The following is a 17,180-nucleotide window of genomic DNA, read 5'->3' on the forward strand; positions in this document are numbered from 1 at the left end:
CAGAGGGCACACGTTCTGTTGTGAGTGGCTTTTGTACCCAGTTGGTATTACCTTGGTGCCTCTACCCCCGTCCATTCGTGGGCAGGGATGTGTGCTCTGTACGAGCCATGGTATGCAGGTCTTCTCGCTTCACCCCCTCTCCTTTGGCTGGAGCTCCCGAGAGCCGTCAGCCCTGCTAAGAACAACATTTTTGTTCCTGCTCTGACTGTTGCTACTGCTATGGCCACCATCTCTTCTGGGACCGTGGCTACTGCTGCTGTCTCCACCGTTGTGATGGGTACTAGCATCGCCACAACTACTACCCTGGCCGCTACCTCTCCTGCCCCCAGCAGCCCTTCCCTGGGTATGGTCGATAACACTCACGTCGGCCTGCGTGATGATGTATGATGTGCAGCATTGTCTTAAAACCATACGCCATTTCCATCAAGAAACTGGTATCACACTGTTGTTCTCAAGAATGAGGAGACTAGGCCAGAGGTTAGGAATTCAGGGAGTGGGATGATAGGTTGGGGAGCCTGGGTGGTCAACCGCCCTCGAATGCTGCCCCCAAAGGCTGGCCTGCATGGCAGCTCAGGGCTTACCCCCTCTACCACCCTGGTTTATCCCCAACCTCGTGTAACGTGCTGTCTGATTTTGGGAGGAACGGGGGATGTAGGGATCCCCGGGTGGTTCAGAGGTTTAGCACCTGCCTTCAGCCCAGGGCGTGATCCTGGAGACCTGGGATCGGGTCCCACATCGGGCTCCCTGCATGAAGCCTGCTCTTCCCTCTGCCTGTGTCAGCCTCTTTCTCTGTCTCTCATGAATAAATAAGGTCTTTAAAAAAAAGAAAAAAAAAAAGGGATATAAAGAGGCATTTTTGCTTTATTGCTGGGGAAAAGGTGCTGGTGATAGAGTTGCAGCATAGAGAGGGTGGGTGGCGGGGAGTCATCCGGGCCTCCGCAGAGGTTGTGTGCCTTTGGGCCATCACTTCCTCTGTCTGCACTCCCACTTCTCTTTGGCCAAAGGGATTCGTAAAGCCTCCTTCTGCTCTGGTATCTCCTAGTAGGGAGTGTGGAGGGATGAGGCCGTCCTCAGGATGCCCATGTTGGGAGCAGCTTCTCAGTGTATCTGGTTTTGAAAACACTTAAAAATGTAAAATTGAACAGAAATCAAAATGGCTGCACTAAGGCTTCACGAAGCTCCGTTAAGTAACCTCTTTTCTCTCTTCTGCAAACCTCCCCGCCTCCCTTCTTAGCCTTTTGTTTCAGGAACCTGATACCATCCTAAAGACATGACAAAAGAGGCTGGCAGCAAGTGCACAATTCCTGTCAAAACCAGCTAGATCTGTATTTTCCCATAAAGCACCCCCCGCCCCCCGACCCCCAGCCCCTTCTTGAGGGGGAAGGGCTTGCAGAGCTTTGAAGGCCAGAGTGGGCTGCAGCCTCCTTTGCCTGGCAAAATAACAAAGCTCTTTGTTCCTCTTTATCCCAAACTGTCTTTGAGTCTGTTTTGGCTCTGGAGCAAAGTTTGGCGACCCAAGGGACCCTGTGCACGATCCCCCATCGAGACTCTGTGGCTTGAGCAGAGGCTCCCAGGGTGGTTTCTGCGCCAGCTCTCCCTTGGGCACGGCCTAGGGTGGAAAACGCGCTGTGGAGGCCAGATTGCTGGTGGTTGGGTTTCCCAGTGGGGCATATGGTTTCCCAGTGGGGTGGATGGTTTCCCAGTTTGACCTCTGGTGGGAAACTAACCAGGACTTGGAGGAGCCCCTGGGAGGCACCTGCTGACGTCTGTTTGACCTCGAGGACCTCCCTGTTCTAGGCCTTGTGGCTGCCCAGATGCTGAGTCACAGGGAATGTCTTTCAAGAAAGAAGGAACATAGTGAAAGGAGAGCATTGAGATTCCTCTGCCATAATTGGGAAAGTCCCCCGGTGCGTGTACTGAATCTTGCTTATAGTTTGGGAGAAGCAATCTCCACTGTTTGATGATTCTTGAACCCTGGAAGACAAAGCAAATGAAGACATGTTGACTTTGAGTGTAATGAACCCTTTTAATCCAAATTGTGGTCAGGCCTCTGTACCATCACCCCGAGCAGCCCTTCCTCTGCCACAGGGAGAAAAAATACTAGGTTTGAGACTGTTTCTCTGGGGACTCCTGGGTGGCTTGGTCAGTTAAGCATCTGCCTTTGGCTTAGGTCATGACCTCAGGGTCTTAGGGCTCCCTGCTCAGCTGGGAGTCTGTTTCTCCCTCTGCCCTCCTTCTGCTATTTCACTCTCTTGTGCTTTCTCAAATAAATAAAATCATAAAAAAAAAATACTGTTTCTCTGGAACATCTCTGTCCTTTGTTGCAAGGTCGAGGAGTGGAAGGGAGGGTGCAATCAATAAGAGAGACCCCCAAGTTATGACTCTACAAATGGGAATGGGTCTCCCCATTAAAGACCCAACAGGGCACCCAATTCAGATGGGGCCCACCTGATGTAGGGGTAAGGCAATTTTTGGTGTGCCAACTGCCTGTTGGAGTGAATGGACAAGTCCAGCTGGCTGCTTATTATTGGACCTATAGTCCATTTTCTACCTTGGATTCATTAAATTGGAAATCTCAAAACCCTTCATGTTAAGATGACCCTAGGGAAAAAAAAATAGCTGAACACACCAATTTAGACACCAAGGCCCTTGAGAATACATAGCTGATCAATATGTCCTTCATTAGGCAGAGTGCTCCTGACACCAGGCAAAAGCTATTAAAGTGGAGGGTGCCGTGACTCTGAGTTTGGCCCATTTGGTGCAGATTGCTTACAAGACTTAGAATGCTGAGGAAGAACAACAGGCGAAGCTGATTCAGGTTTTGCTTCTGACACCTGGTAAAGGAGACATCAACACAAAGGGCAAGTCAGGACATCTCAGGTTGAGCAAAGACCAATTATAAAGAAGAAGGGCGTTGGAAGTGAGGTTGCCCAAAGTTTTCTAGACTGGAAATGGAAGGCCAGGCTGAAAGGTCTGGGAAACAGATGGTCACTCAAAGTGAAGGATGGGACAAGGATAGTGGATGAAGGGACCTGGGGCTTCCAACCAGGTCAATGGCCTCCACAAGCATGGCCCTACAGAAGCCCTGGTGCAATAGCAAATGGGGTCCTGGTTAGTGAACATCTTGGTGGATACCAGAGTAAGCTACTTGGTAATAAATAGTAAACTGGCTTCATTAAGCCCTTGACCTTGTCTGTGGCAGATGTCGCTGGCCAGCTCTCTGTTAAAACCACTGGAATATAAATTTAGGTGAACAGAAGTTGGGTCATAGCTTTTTTTTAATACATACCTGACTATCCAATTCCTCTTTTGGGGCAAGATCTTGTATGCAAATTAGCTGCTCAAATAACTTTTCTCAGCTGAGAAATGCCAATGGTGGCTCTAAGTTCCATGTGAAAATGCCTTATGGCTCCAGCTACTGCTGCTGAGTGAAGAAGACAAAGGAAGAAGGTCGAGGACCACCTGAGATCTAGAACAAGTGAGTACCACTGTTTAGGCAGATGGGATATCTGGGCAAGCCCAGTCAGCCACCCCAACAGTAGTTTTGTTAAAAGAAAGAGCTAAATGGCCTTGTGTTAGAGTTTCCTTTAAAGTAGGAAACAATAGAAGCCATGAAACAGATTCTCAATCGGTTTTCACAACGTGGACTGATTCATCCCCGTCAGTCTCCCTGTACCACTCCCATTCTACCAGTGAGGAGGCCCCATTCGGAGGAGTATCACTTCATTTAAGATTTAAGGGCTTATCCACGAGATAGTACAGGATATCCATCCTACAGGATTCACACCATATACTCCATTGACTTCTGGCTATGCCAGGAGACTGTGGATGGTTTACAGTGTTGGACTTCAGAGATGGATGCTTTCTTGGCGTGTCTGGGTGGCTCAGTGGTTGAGTGTCTGCCTTCGGCTCAGACACTGTGTGATCCTGGAGTCCTGGGATTGAGTCCCCCATCGGGCTCCCTGCATGGAGCCTGCTTCTCCCTCTGCCTGTGTCTCTGTCTGTCTCTCTCTCTCTGTGTGTGTCTCTCATGAATAAATAAATGGAATCTTTAAAAAAATAAAAGGTGGATGCCTTCCTTCGTATTCCTTTTGAAGACAAGTCTCAATTGTGTTCAGTTTTGAATGGCAAGACCCAGAGATGGGGGGTTATCACCCAGCATTGTTGGACTGTGTCCCCTCAGGGCTTCAAAAATTCGCATTAGTTCAGCCCAATGTTATATATGTGCCTCCCCAAGTATCAGTTTTATAAGAGCAAAAGAGGGGAGGGGCTATCGGTTGGCCACAGGCCAAATGGGAAAAGAGCAAGCCCCTCTTTCGGATCACCCAGATGTCACCGAGAGCTCTTCAAATCTGGACAGTCTGCTGCTTTCTCCTTCAAATGAGTCTCTGTCTTTCGTAATTGTTTGGAAGTTTGAAACTGTCTACTCCAGTGGGCTTGATTTATCTGACCAGCGATTGGCACAGGCTGATTGGAGCTTGTTCACCGATGGCAGTCGCTTTCTTGATCACGGACAGTGCTGAGCAGGATATGCTGTGAGGAGTGGCTAGCGAGTTATGGGAGCAAGAGCACTTCCCTTGGGCACATCAGCATGAAAGGCTGAATTGATAGCCCTCTAGGACATAATACCCAGGTATGGACTATCCTTCTCTCCGGAGTGATAATGGACCCTCTTTCATTGCAGGAGCAACTCAACAAGGGAAGAAGTCCTTGGGTATGAAATGGAAATTACATGCACCATGGAGACCCCAGTCTACGGGAAAAATAGGGAAAATGAATCCTACTTTAAGAAGGACAGTTGCAAAACCATGCCAGGAAACACCCCTGAAATGGGATCAGGTCCTACCAATTGCCCTTCTCTGCATTGGGGTGGTCCCAGAGGTGGGCTCCAATGAAGCCCTTGTGAAATTCCGTATGGTAGACCATTCCTAGCTCTCCAAGATAGGGGAGAGGATATGCATTAGGTTCAGAAAATGAAACTAAGGCAGAATGTTTGATAGTTGAATCAGTTCTTAACTATTCATGAGTTTGTTTTTCTCAGAAAACCACCTCAACTGGAAGCACGACTGTACCCTTTTAAGGCTGGCCACTAAGATGCTACTCAAGACTTAGAAAGAAGAGGGCCCATATTAACAGTTGGAAGAGAAGTGAAAAGGACCTTAGAGTGTTCTCTTGATAACCCAAACTGTCCCTCAACAGTTGGGATATTGTCAAATATCCCTCAAATTGTCAGGAATTACACCTTGGGTGCACCATACTTAAGTGTCCTACACCAAATATTAAGTCAGATGACCAATCCCAAAGGGAAATTCAACCCTTAGGAGATTCGAGATACATATTTAAGAAAAAAGAAAAATGAGTGTGCAATGTTATTTATGCTTTGCCTTATACTGGCCTTCCCTGTGGGATGGAGAGATAATGTCCTAGTTCACATTGCTCAGACCTTGGCTCATCTACACAGGTCGTTGAGTGATTTGCCTTCCAAGGGCAGAGTCTATTCTGGATGGCCATGACCCATTCATACATCCAGTAAAGAATTTTTCCCAAGTCCGTAATGGACACCGACCTACTACTGAGGTTTTCCCAATCCCAAGTGGTGATGTGTAGGGTCAGAAAAATCCATTATCCTCATAAAAGCAATTCAGAATCTTGTGGCCTTAGATTTTATGTTGGCCAAGCAAGAGGATATCTGTGCCATTGCAAATACATCCTACTGTACACATACAAATATCTCTTGCTGCTTTGAGAGTAGTGCAGAAAAAAATTGGCAACAGGGCACCTGGTTGCAACAATCTCTAAGTCACCAAACTTCTCCTTTGGAGGGAATGGGCACAGGTCTCACTGACTGGCTCTCAGGTCTTTTCTCATGGATCTCAGATGGACTTAAATCCATCTTCTTGGGCATTTTTTGTTTGTTTTGTTCAAACCCTTTTGTTATTGGCCCCAGGAGTGTACGTGCTGCTAAAGGTCATCGTTTGGTGTGTGCCTTATGTCTGCAAACACAGTCTATCTACCTTTAGAGTTCGGGTAATTGTGAAAAACAAGTACAAGCCTTCCATAGTAAAAATCCCCCGATGATGCCCCTGGCCTGTAGAAATCTGCCGGACAAGTAGGACACCCCCTCCCATAGAGATGGAAGGCTCGGGGGCACCTGGGTGGCTCAGTGGTTGAGCGTCTGCCTTTGGTTCAGGTCATGATCTCGGGGTCCTGGGATCGAGTTCCCCGCAGGGAGCCTGCTTCTGCCTCTGCCTCTGCCTCCCATGAATGAATAAATAAAATCTTATAAAAAAGAAAGGGAAGGCGTGAAAGTGGGGAAATGGAATCACTTAAAAACATAAACAAAAATCACTCATGCTTCAGGGAAGCTCAATTCTAAAGTAATTATTTTCCTGTCTTCTTTTTTTTTCTTTCTTTCTTTCTTTCTTTCTTTCTTTCTTTCTTTCTTTCTTTCTTTCTTTCTTTCTTTCTTTCTTTCTTTCTTTCTTTCTTTCTTTCTTTCTTTCTTCTTTCTTTCTTTCTTTTTCTTCTTTTTCTTTCTTTCTTTCTTTCTTTCTTTTCCTCTCTTCTGCAAGCCTCCCCTCCTCCCTTCTCAGCCTTTTGTTTCAGGAGCTAGGTACCACCCTGAAGACAAGACAAAGGAAGCAGGTGGCAAGTTACACAATTCCTTTAAAAAAAAAAAAAAGATTTATTTATTCATGAGAGATGCAGAGAGAGAGGCAGAGACACAGGCAGAGGGAGAAGCAGGCTCCATGCAGGGAGCCCGACGTGGGACTTGATCCTGGGTCTCCAGGATCACGCCCTGGGTGGAAGGCAGGCGCTAAACCACTGAGCCACACGGGGATCCCACAAGTACACAATTCCTGTCCAAACAAGCTAGATCCCGTATTTCCCTATAAAACCCCCTAGTCTCTTCCTAGGGGGAGGAGGCTGGAGGCAGGGGGACCGAGAGGGGGGCTTGCAGTTTTTCCAAGGCCAGAGCCTATGGGAGCCTCCTTTGCCCAGCAAAGCAATGAAACTCTTGTTCCTCTTTATCCTAAACTCTGTCTTCACCTTATGATTTGGCCCCGAAGCATTGGGGGGAGGTGGGATTGGTTTTTGAGCACGGGTTGGGTGAGCCCAGCTTGTCTGGATCTCAGATTGGGCTGGGACAATAGACCTCTTGCCCATCGAGGAGCATTAGGCATCCAAAAGAAACACGGGTCAGAATGGGTTTGGGGATGTTTACTGCTCTGAAATTGGAGACACATTAGTCCTGGAAGGTGTTGAACCAAGTGCAAATTATATAAAAACCACGGGACTTCACAAACATCTTAATGAATATTCTTCCGGTAATGAAATTACTTTGGATAATGCATTTCTTGGATATGTTTTATGGAAGGAGGGGAAAATAAAATTGTGCCAGTTAAAAAAACAAACGAAAATGAACTGGATGAACTACTAAATATTTAAAAGCTCTAAACAGTGGTGACACTTACCTTGTGTTTTGTCTTAACATTTTAGTGGATGTTTTTCCTTCACGTCTGTTAGCCTAACTGTGTGAACATTTATACAAATAAGCACTTTATTGAGGCAGCTCACACGAGGGGGGGTTGACTTCATTTTCCTGCTCAGAAGTTTGTTTGGGGATGTGTGTGCTCTAATGCGGTGTTTGGGTTTTCTTCATTGAGAGCTTTGAAAACCTGATTGGTACCAAGTATCTCTCATACTTACAAGGTCAAAATCACCTCCTTGAGTGGTTTTCCTTGAGTGGCTTGTAATTTATGGGTTAGATAATAATAAAAGCAACCACAGTGATGATTACTGAGTGTCTATTTTCCACCAGGCACTGGGCTGAGCATTTCTTATTTAGGTCTTCCAAGATTCCTTACGAGGTAGGTAGAATTATTTTCATCCCCATGTCAGAGAGGAGGAACCTGAGGGTCCGAGACATTCCACGAATTTCTCAAGGCCAGGGAGCCAGGACTGAGCCCTCCCTCAGGCAGAAGAATCTGGAGCCCTAGCTCCTAAGTGCTGTGCAACACTGGTATCTCCAGGTGCCCTTCGGGTCCTGCAGTGTCTGGGTCACAGACCTGGGAGCGATGCTCTGCTGCTCTTCTGCAGTGTGTGGTTTGTGGTCTTGCCTGTAGATTTACCGCATCAGCTCCCTGCTGTTGGTGAAGCCGAGAGTTACAGGTTGAATGTCCGTGTCCCTCCGCCCCACAAATTTATATGTTGAAGCCCTGCCCTCCAGTGTGATGCATTTGGAGGCAGGGCCTTTGGGAGGTAGCTTAGCCGTCGATGAGGTCCTGAGGATGGGGCCCTCATGATGGTATTAGTGTCCTTCAAAGAGGAGGAAGAGAGAAACAGAACCCGGTTCTCTCTGCCGTGTGTGTACAGCAGGCGCCCAACCTCTGACACCTTGATCTTAGACTTCCCAGTCCCTGGAACCATGAAAAATAAATGCCTGTTGTGCGAGCCCCCTGCTCTGTGGTATTCTGTTTCCGCAGTCTGAGCTAAGACACCAGGGGTGAGCTCTCTCGTCCATAATATTTTCAATTAGAATGTCTCTGCCCTGTGCACCTGGCCCCACACCTGCCTCTTATCCAACTCAACAGACCCCCTCTTTAGCAGCACCTGGCACTCTGTACCTGCCCTCTGCAACCCCTGATAGGGCCCCCAAGGTCCTCACTGCTTCCTGCATTTTTCACTTCGCCTGGGCCTGTCCCCTTCCCATCTTCATGCCTGACAATCTTCTACTGATCAGTCGCGGTCCATCCTAAGTGTTCGTCCCGTGGGAAGCCCTCCCTGATTGACCTCCTGGATAGCACCTCCTGCTCCCTCCATGGGGCCGACACCCCAGCCTGTATCCTCAGCCCTTCTCTAGCAGTGCAGCCTTCTCAATTGCAATGACTTCTTTTTTATTGTAGCAGGAAATAAATACCGCATGAAATCACCCAACAATTTCCAGGTGTGCAGTACAAGATCATGAACCACATACATGCACACCCTTGTGCAGCAGGTCCACAGGTCCCTCCCTCCCCGCAGGAGAGAAGCTCTCTCTCTACCCGATGAACAACTACTCCCCATTTTCCCTTCCTGAAGCCTCTGCAACCATCTTTCTCTTTGTTTCTATCATTTTGCCTGGTTTGGATACTTTATAAGAGGGGAATCATGCAGTATTTGTGATTTTGTGACTGGCTTATTTCACTTAGCATCATGCCCTCAAGGGTCATCTATGTTGTAACATGTGATAGGATTTTCTTCTTTTTAAGGCTGCATAATATTTCATTGTGTGTGTGTGTGATATATATATATATATATGTGTGTGTGTGTATATATATATATATATATGTGTGTGTGTGATATATATATATATATCACATTTTCTTTATCCATTCACCAGTCCATGGATCTCTCTCTCTTTTTTTTTTTTTTTTAGGTAAACACTTCTGTTAATAATTATATTTAGTGAGATATAATTGGCATACAACATTTAGGTATGTGCGTAACATGTAGGTTAAAGGAATACAGCGGGTTGATTTGATACGTTTATATATCGCAGATCTTACCACTGTAGCATTAGCTACTTCTGGCACATAATTGACCCTTTTTTGGTGATGAGAACTATCAAGATCTAGTCTCTTAGCAGCTTTGAGGTTTATAATGCAGAATCATCAATGACAATCACTATCTCTGAATTAGATCCCCAGGACTGACTTACCTACTGCTTGTAAACTGGTACCCTTGCAAGTGTCTGACCACTCCCCAATCTCCTTAAACCCCAATCTCTGGTACCACCATTCTACTCTCTGATTTTATAAATTTGGCTTTTTTAGATTCCACATTTAAGTGATAAAATACAGTGTTTGTCTTTCTCTGGCTTCTCTCACTTAGCATAATGCCCTCAAGTTCCATCTATGATTTGCAAATGACAGGATTTTCTTCCTCATGACTAACATTCCATTTTATGTACATGTCTGTGTGTGTGTATATATATGTATATACACACAGAGACATCTTTATCCTCTCATCTGTTGACAGATACTTTGGTTGTTTCCATGTCTTGGCTACTATGAATAATGCTGCAATAAACATGGGAGCGCCGTTATCTCTTTGACATATCCAGGGACCCATTGCAATTCATTCTGAGGCGGGCCATCTGCATGATTAAATCCACTGATGGGAATGACCATCTCTTAATCCACTTTGTATTCCAAGTTCTTGACACAGTGTCTGACACACGGGGGTGGGGGACTTGCAAAACACTTGAAAGAATTAATTTAAATTCGAGCAAACAGCAAATATTTGGGGAATAAAAAGAATGTGCTTCCAATGAAAGGAAGTGCAGATATTTTTTAAAACAATGAACAGAGCAGGGATTTGAAGAGGAATCTGGAACAAGGAAATCAAAAATTAATTTCACATTTTGCTAAGCTTTAAAATCATTCCCCAAACCGCAATGATGTAACTACTTTCATAAATACATTAATACAGTTTGGGCTAGTGTTTCCTGCCTCAAGGAAATTCCCTTGCCAAATTGAGAATTATCCTAAAGCCCCTGAGCTTATTCCCCACTCCTGACTTCAAAAGGATTGTGCACAATTCCAGACAGAAGAAAGTGGTCCTCCCAGTTCATCTCTTTCCACCATTATTTTAATGCATGCTGGAATGGGTTCAGCCTTGGAATTTAAGTGTTTCTAGAATCTCTTGTCAGCATTTTTAAAGATCTCTTTGGATATAAGTAATTCATATTAAAAATTCAAACATAATTTTCTATTCAGAAAAAAAATGAACCCTATAAAAATTCACTTCTCCAATAAGATAAAATGTCAGCATTTAGGAATTAAATGTCTGGTGCTATCTGAGATCGCTAAAGCCTTATGCTTTAATATTTTTTAAGTCCTAAAGATGGATCTACTTCAATCAGTTCTCACATTTTCATCCTCTGACTAGGGGGCATAAATGTTGTTAGAAACTTGGGTGGTCCAGAGATCTCATGGGGGTTCAAATCTCACTGATGTTCAGGGAATGAAAAGGAAGGGGAACTGACCTTTGTTGAGGATTCATTTACTATGTATCAGGAGCAGCAAGTACCCTGAGGCAGGTGTCTTGTTCCCATTTCACAGATTATAGCAAGCAAGTAAGAATCAAACCCAAACCACTCAAAATGACAAGTGCTGTGTAATCTGTAACTGACCATAGTTTAGCCTTGTAGCCTCAAAGTAACTGAACTGAGTTGTCCATCAGTAGCAAAGTTGTCTTGCTTTTCTTTTTAGGGAAGAGTGAAGTTTTGGAATGTTGGGTATAGGACCATAAAGGAAACTCTTGAAACAAATATCCTCATTGACATTTTTTTCCAATTAGTTTCAGTGTGAGACATACAGAAGCAATTTTCTTTCATTCCTTGGTTTATATATTTTTCATAGGGGCTCTGATTATGGGGTCTGTGGACTCCAAAGGATTCTTGAATAGCCTACTGAGGTAGTAGGAACTTGGATGGCAATAATATTGTGTCTTTAATCTCACTGATCTCTGACTAAAACCAGTTTTTCATTTTGAATTTAGGCAACATCCATCTACCATGTTAGCAGACCGTGTCATCTAATATTAATATAACACTATTATTACATATTAACATTAATATGACCTTATCATCTGTAGAAATCACAGCTATTTTCACGTTACATTACAGCTATTGAGGTTCTGAAATACTTTGTCTCTCATTATTTTGCTTTTTTTTTTTTTTAAAGTGGGCTCCATACCCAACGTGGAGCTTGAACTCACAACCCTGAGATGAAGAGTCACATGCTCTACTGACTAAGCCACCTGGGCTCCCCTGTCTCTCACTACTTTAAAACTATGGTTGTTATCATACCTACCCTTGCCTATTGTTTAATGGAATAATAAAGAAAAGTACATTTAGTATCACAAATTTGTTGCTTTAGAATTTGGGAACTGTAGCCTTACAGGCATAAAAAGGCAGGTCTCCTAGGTCTTTGCTGTGTTTCATCCTCCTTCTCTCCCTCTGTTGTTATTCTCTTTTCGTTCTTGCATCTTCTCTTTTCATTTTCCTTCCTTCCGTTTTTGTTTTGTTTTGTTTTGTTTTGTTTTGTTTTTGTTCTCTTTATTTTGGCTATTCAATGGCATAGTCATCTCCATTCAAAAAGTGGGGGTCTGGACTCCTAGCCATGTTATGTACATGGCTGGAATTGGGCATGGGGGTGGGAGTGTGATCTGCCCTCAGGAAGCAAATTATGGAGCAAGGGGAAATATGAAAGACACACCTAGAAGCCAAGTTGAGATTCAGACACACAGAGCTGAACTCAAGCTGGAGTGAGTCATGAAAGCAGAGGAGATAAAACTTAGAGAGACTGAGATAAAGCACCAGGGTCCTGACCAGGGCACAGAAGGCAAAGCTTGGACAGAAGGCTTGAAACACTTGTACCCAGCAGCGACCACTTTTTATAGGCGTTTGAGCTTTTCCAAAGCTGGGGATAGAGAGCTATCAAGAACATTTGGAAATTTTCTCTCCATATAACTTTAAGTTCTAATGAATAATTATATTTCTTTATATCTTGATGCTTTTTTTTTTTTTTTGGAAGTGTTCTGGTAATAATTATGGGAGAGTGGTGCTTACTTGCATGTTTGAGGATCGGTGAAGGTACCCACGCTGCTGTAATGGAATTAGAAAGAGGGAGAGTGAGTAGGAGGTAAGGACAGAAAGGAGAGGGGAGTCCAGATTATGTAGGAAATGCTGGATCTTATAATAAAGACTTTGGTTTTGCTCTGAGCATGTTGGGGAACTACCTGAGGATTTCAAATAGGAGTAATACTGTTGAAGGGTCTTTCTAGCTGCTATGTTAAGAAGAGGTTATAGGAGTGTAAGAAATAAAGCAGAGTGACCGCTTTGGAGTTTATTGCAATTTTCCAGGCAGGAGATGATGGTGGCTTGGATTATGCTGGGACAGAAGGGATGTGAGAAATCTTGTTGAGAGGACTTGCTGATGGGTTAGGTATGGGGTATGGCAAGAAGAAACCATCATAGACTGTACTAGGGACCTGGAACTGAGGTACAAATGGATTGAATTGCTGTAGACTTCAACAGAGAAGCTCCAAGACAGGTTTTGGGGAAAGCCTAACTCGAAAGCTCCCTAAATAATGACATATTTTCCTAGCTCCCCATCTAAATATGGAGGGTTCTCCAGAACTGCTATGTAGGAAGAATTTAGAAATCATGCTCTCCCATTCTAGGGATGGAAGTGAAGCCTGGAACTACTTTTCTTATCACATTACATGAAATTAAGAAAATAAAACCGTACACATCACAGAGTGAGAGGTTATTGGAGAGTTTGGTTAACTAAGCAATTCTTTGATACCAGCACATCCCAAAGGGAAATTTGAAGCTCCAGTTGTGGGTCCTTTGATCTTCCTGAAAGTAAACCCCCCCTCCCCACCCGCCCCTCGCTGACTTTCTTCTTAGAGTTTTTCTGAAATTTGCAGTGGCTCTTTCGCCAGAACTGGAGCTATGGAAAATGTTGCTACCTTGTAGTTTAATGACCTTGTTTGAGACCTTTGATGAAGAAAGAATCACCAGCGTATCCTCCCTTATTGGAGAGGATTTGACCTGCCAGCAGAAGCCATGCTAGCTAATTTAATAAAAGGAGTCTATTACATGTAGTCATGAAAGCGTTAGGAAGTGCAACCAGAAGACAGGGGAACCTCGAGAATTGCAGTCGTGGGAAGCTGCTGCCAACCCTGGGGTTGGAGGGTTGAAGAGAGGAGCCGGGCACCAGAGGAAGTGGGAACCAGGCATGTCTGCTCAGCGGGAACTGGGAGCACAGATTTCAAAGCTTTCTAATATCCTCACGTAGATTTTAATTTTTCCTATGGTGGTAGATGCTTTAAACAAAGAGACAACAAGAGAGGGAGCCCTAGGAAGACGATGGTCTGTTTCACCAACACTCTTGGGGTAGGACAATCTCACGTGATGGCAAGTGGCAAAGGAAGATTTTAAGAGGAGAGAGAATAGGCAATCGTGTGGGATTATTAATTATGACAAAATAAAAATAAAACAGAGGTGAGGCAGTAATCCCCTAGCAACACACATTCTTAAATTCAGCTTTACTTTCTGATATTCTAGACCATGGCTAGAAGTTCTCACTAAATAATCATTTGCTTTTTCGTCACCAGTTGTTACCGGAGTTATGATAAGCAAAACTCTTTGTTTCTCTTTCACATTAAAGTCGCCGCTTTTGCATCTAAAAGAAAACCTACCCTGGACAATGCAAATGATATTAGTTCTTCTGCAAGCATCACAATCTAGGAAGATTTGTTGGATAAAATCAGGATGGAGTCTGGCATTCAGAGATTGACAAGTCGTATTTTGCAGAATCATTTCTTGTGGATATTTCTTTCTTTGTTTCTTTCTTTTCTTTTTAAAGCAATACTTTAAGGAGATACTAAAGTCAAACTTTGATAATTCAAAATTCAACTCCATGATTTGTAATTGTTGTAGACAAGCCAGATTTGATCTGCCGTCTGCAAGTCTAAAGTTTATAATGCATGTAATTTGATTTTCTTTCTCTAGAGATACTTTTTCTATCTGATCTGAGTCTTTATCAGCTTAAGCAAAGTGAAAATTTCCATAAAAGTTATTGTGAAGAAACCTTTACCTTTAAAGAGACTGCTAGAAACTGTTGCTAATTTTAAAAGATATTTGTAGCATGACTCGTTGGGCTTCAAGTATAAATTCTGGAAAGGTTCCTAATTTTCAATTTTACATTTTATCATACGAATTTCCTTTTGTGTATTCTCTGACATGTCCGTGATATTTCCCACATTAAATATTCGAAAATTCGTCAAACTGAAAGTCATTTTCAGATTTTCAAATTTGTTTTTGAAATTAATTTTTAATTCAAAAATTTTTAATTTTTCATTAAATTTTTAATTTTTAATTTTTTTTTCAAATTTGTATTCTAGAAATATTTATGCCTCAGCATGTCAATTGACTGTTTTAATAATTAAAATGCTTCAAACTGCTCAGTATTAAAACTTCTCAATACAGCAAGCGCTTTATACTTTTCACATTTTGCTTTCGTGTATGTTATCACAAGAGTCCTATGGGAAGGTTCAGAAGTGAGAACATTGCAGCTCAGAGGGGACAGGTGACAGCTGTTGTTGGGAGAGTGGTGTGAACACGGGTGGTTGGTGTGGAGTCTCTGTCTCTTTAAAGATACCTGTGTACACAGCCTACTGGAGTGAGCGGTGGAATAGAGGTTCAGGAAAAACTGGCTTTATTACATTTACCATCCCATACTTGGCACATTGTCCGATTCTAGGGGACACACACATAAAAATAGGGGAATTGCCTTGAGTCTCATAAGAAGATTCTTTACTATGTTTCAGAAGTAGATAAAATAATAGTTTTTAAAGCAGCAAAATGAGCCCGATTTACCTGTCCTGTTAATTCTGAAGGTTGTCACTTATGAAGTTGGGGTTGAGAAATTTATGAAATAAGTGAATGCATAAGTAGACATAGAATAAGAAGCCTAAGTGCTTTGAATCATGATTTAATCTGAAAAGGCAATATTATCTTTTTTCCTTAGAAGGCACTCTTGGTTGGGGTGACTGCTAAGTCCCCCTGGTTCCCATGAAGTCCGGTTCTCCGCAGGCCCAAATAGGCATCCTCTCTGCTCTGATTCTGGCAGAGGGATTTCTTTCTCTCTACATTCTTCCCTTCCTTAATCCTCTGGGCATTTCTGGGCATCCCCATTTGCAGTGGAATTGCAGTTTCTGGTTGGTACAGTCTAAAAACATGTATTGACATCTAGTCCTGGGTCAGACACCACGCGTGGGGATAACAGAGAACAGGGCACATCCCCTGCCCTTGGAAATTCAGAGGAATCCTCCACGGAACCCAGTCGCTTTGTCATTATGGCAACAGCTGCTTTCCTCTCCATCATCTCCTGCATTTCTCACAGTGTCTTTGAAGGTGGATACTAAGATTTTAGTAGCAGGTTAGTCCTCTGGGGAAATATGCTTAGCGTCTCTCAGAGATAAGGGGGCGTCTACCTGAGTGTGCCCTGACTCTGGTTTCCGAGGTGGCGGTGGTGGTGGCGGTGCTTCCACGTGGGTCCGCAGAAAGCCATCCTCTCCTCTTAGGAAATCTCACCCTCCCCCTGCCTTCACGGCTTCTGCAATCAGCACCCTAGGGAAAGAAGGTTGCACCCCCCTCCCCTTCCCGTGGACAGTGTCATAAAAATGAGCATGGTGTGGCTTTTGTCAACCCCAGCGGCTGCAAAGGCAGACAGAGAACCGGGCATCTCGTAGGCTCCGTGGCAGCTGCAGTTGTGAATGTAATTCATTGCCACCAGCACGATGCCCTCCCCCGAGATTTGGAAGGTGGGGTGAGGTCCCCGCCCACAGCTGCTCTCTTCTGCCACCAAGCACAGCCACCGTACTGGCCTTGGCCTCGCGGTGTTCAGAGTTACCAACCCCGGGGGACGGCGAGAGGCAGGGTAGGCAGGACACAGTCCTAGTGTGGTAGGAGGCTGGTGACTGTGCAGGATCACAGCCATGACACGTTGCTAGAACAAAAAGTTCCAGCGCTGGTCACGATTTCTGCCTTTCAACAACCCAAGGGGCGGATACGACTATTACTGTTCCCATTTTATGGGCAGGGGAACTGCAGCCCAGGGAGGGCAAGTAAATTGCCTGAGTCACCCAGCTAGTAAATGGCCGAGGCAGGTTTTACTGGGCTGGCTCCAGTCTCAGGGTCTGCCCTTCTAATCTGGCTACTCTGAAGTTTTGAACATTTGAGTACTAAACACAAACTAATATCTCAATAAATTATATGTCCACAGGGGCCTTCTAAGAATGGAAGAATAAGAGACACCTGGTGGCTCAGTGGTTGAGCATCTGCCTTGGGCCCAGGCGGTAACCCCAGGGTCCCAGGATCAAGTCCCGCATCGGGCTCTCCTGCAAGGAGCCTGCTTCTCCCTCTGCCTGTGTCTCTGCCTCTCTCTCTGTGTCTCTCAGGAATAAATAAATAAAATGTTAAAAAAAAAAAAAAAGAATGGAAGAATAATGAGAGACTCTACTCCGTAGATGCTAAGTAGCTAGGGAACACCTAGAGCTTACAGACAAAGAGTTTGAGGCCCGGATGTGCAGAGCTATGTCAAAGCTTTTACAGCTCGATATTG

General features: G+C 44.3%; 1 long non-coding RNA gene across 6 annotated transcripts in view; it reads right to left on the reverse strand.

Annotated features, from left to right (window-relative positions):
* Positions 1–841: 841 nt before the first annotated feature.
* LOC111095319 overlaps positions 842–17,180 on the reverse strand; it is a 28,063-nt gene continuing 11,724 nt past the window's right edge. Inside the window, exons 2-6 of one of the 6 annotated variants that reach the window (XR_005357379.1) lie at positions 7,476–8,147; positions 3,290–3,469; positions 2,774–2,834; positions 1,728–1,974; positions 842–1,122 (exon numbers count right to left, since the gene is read on the reverse strand). This is a non-coding gene — a long non-coding RNA (uncharacterized LOC111095319). Of the gene's footprint in view, positions 1,123–1,727; positions 2,835–3,289; positions 3,470–7,475; positions 8,148–17,180 lie in introns of all 6 variants that reach the window. The other 5 variants (XR_005357382.1, XR_005357378.1, XR_005357380.1 and 2 more) reach the window with 5 other exon arrangements.

Source organism: Canis lupus, chromosome 3 (assembly GCF_011100685.1).
Source record: "Canis lupus familiaris isolate Mischka breed German Shepherd chromosome 3, alternate assembly UU_Cfam_GSD_1.0, whole genome shotgun sequence".
NCBI classification, from domain to species: Eukaryota; Metazoa; Chordata; class Mammalia; order Carnivora; family Canidae; genus Canis; species Canis lupus.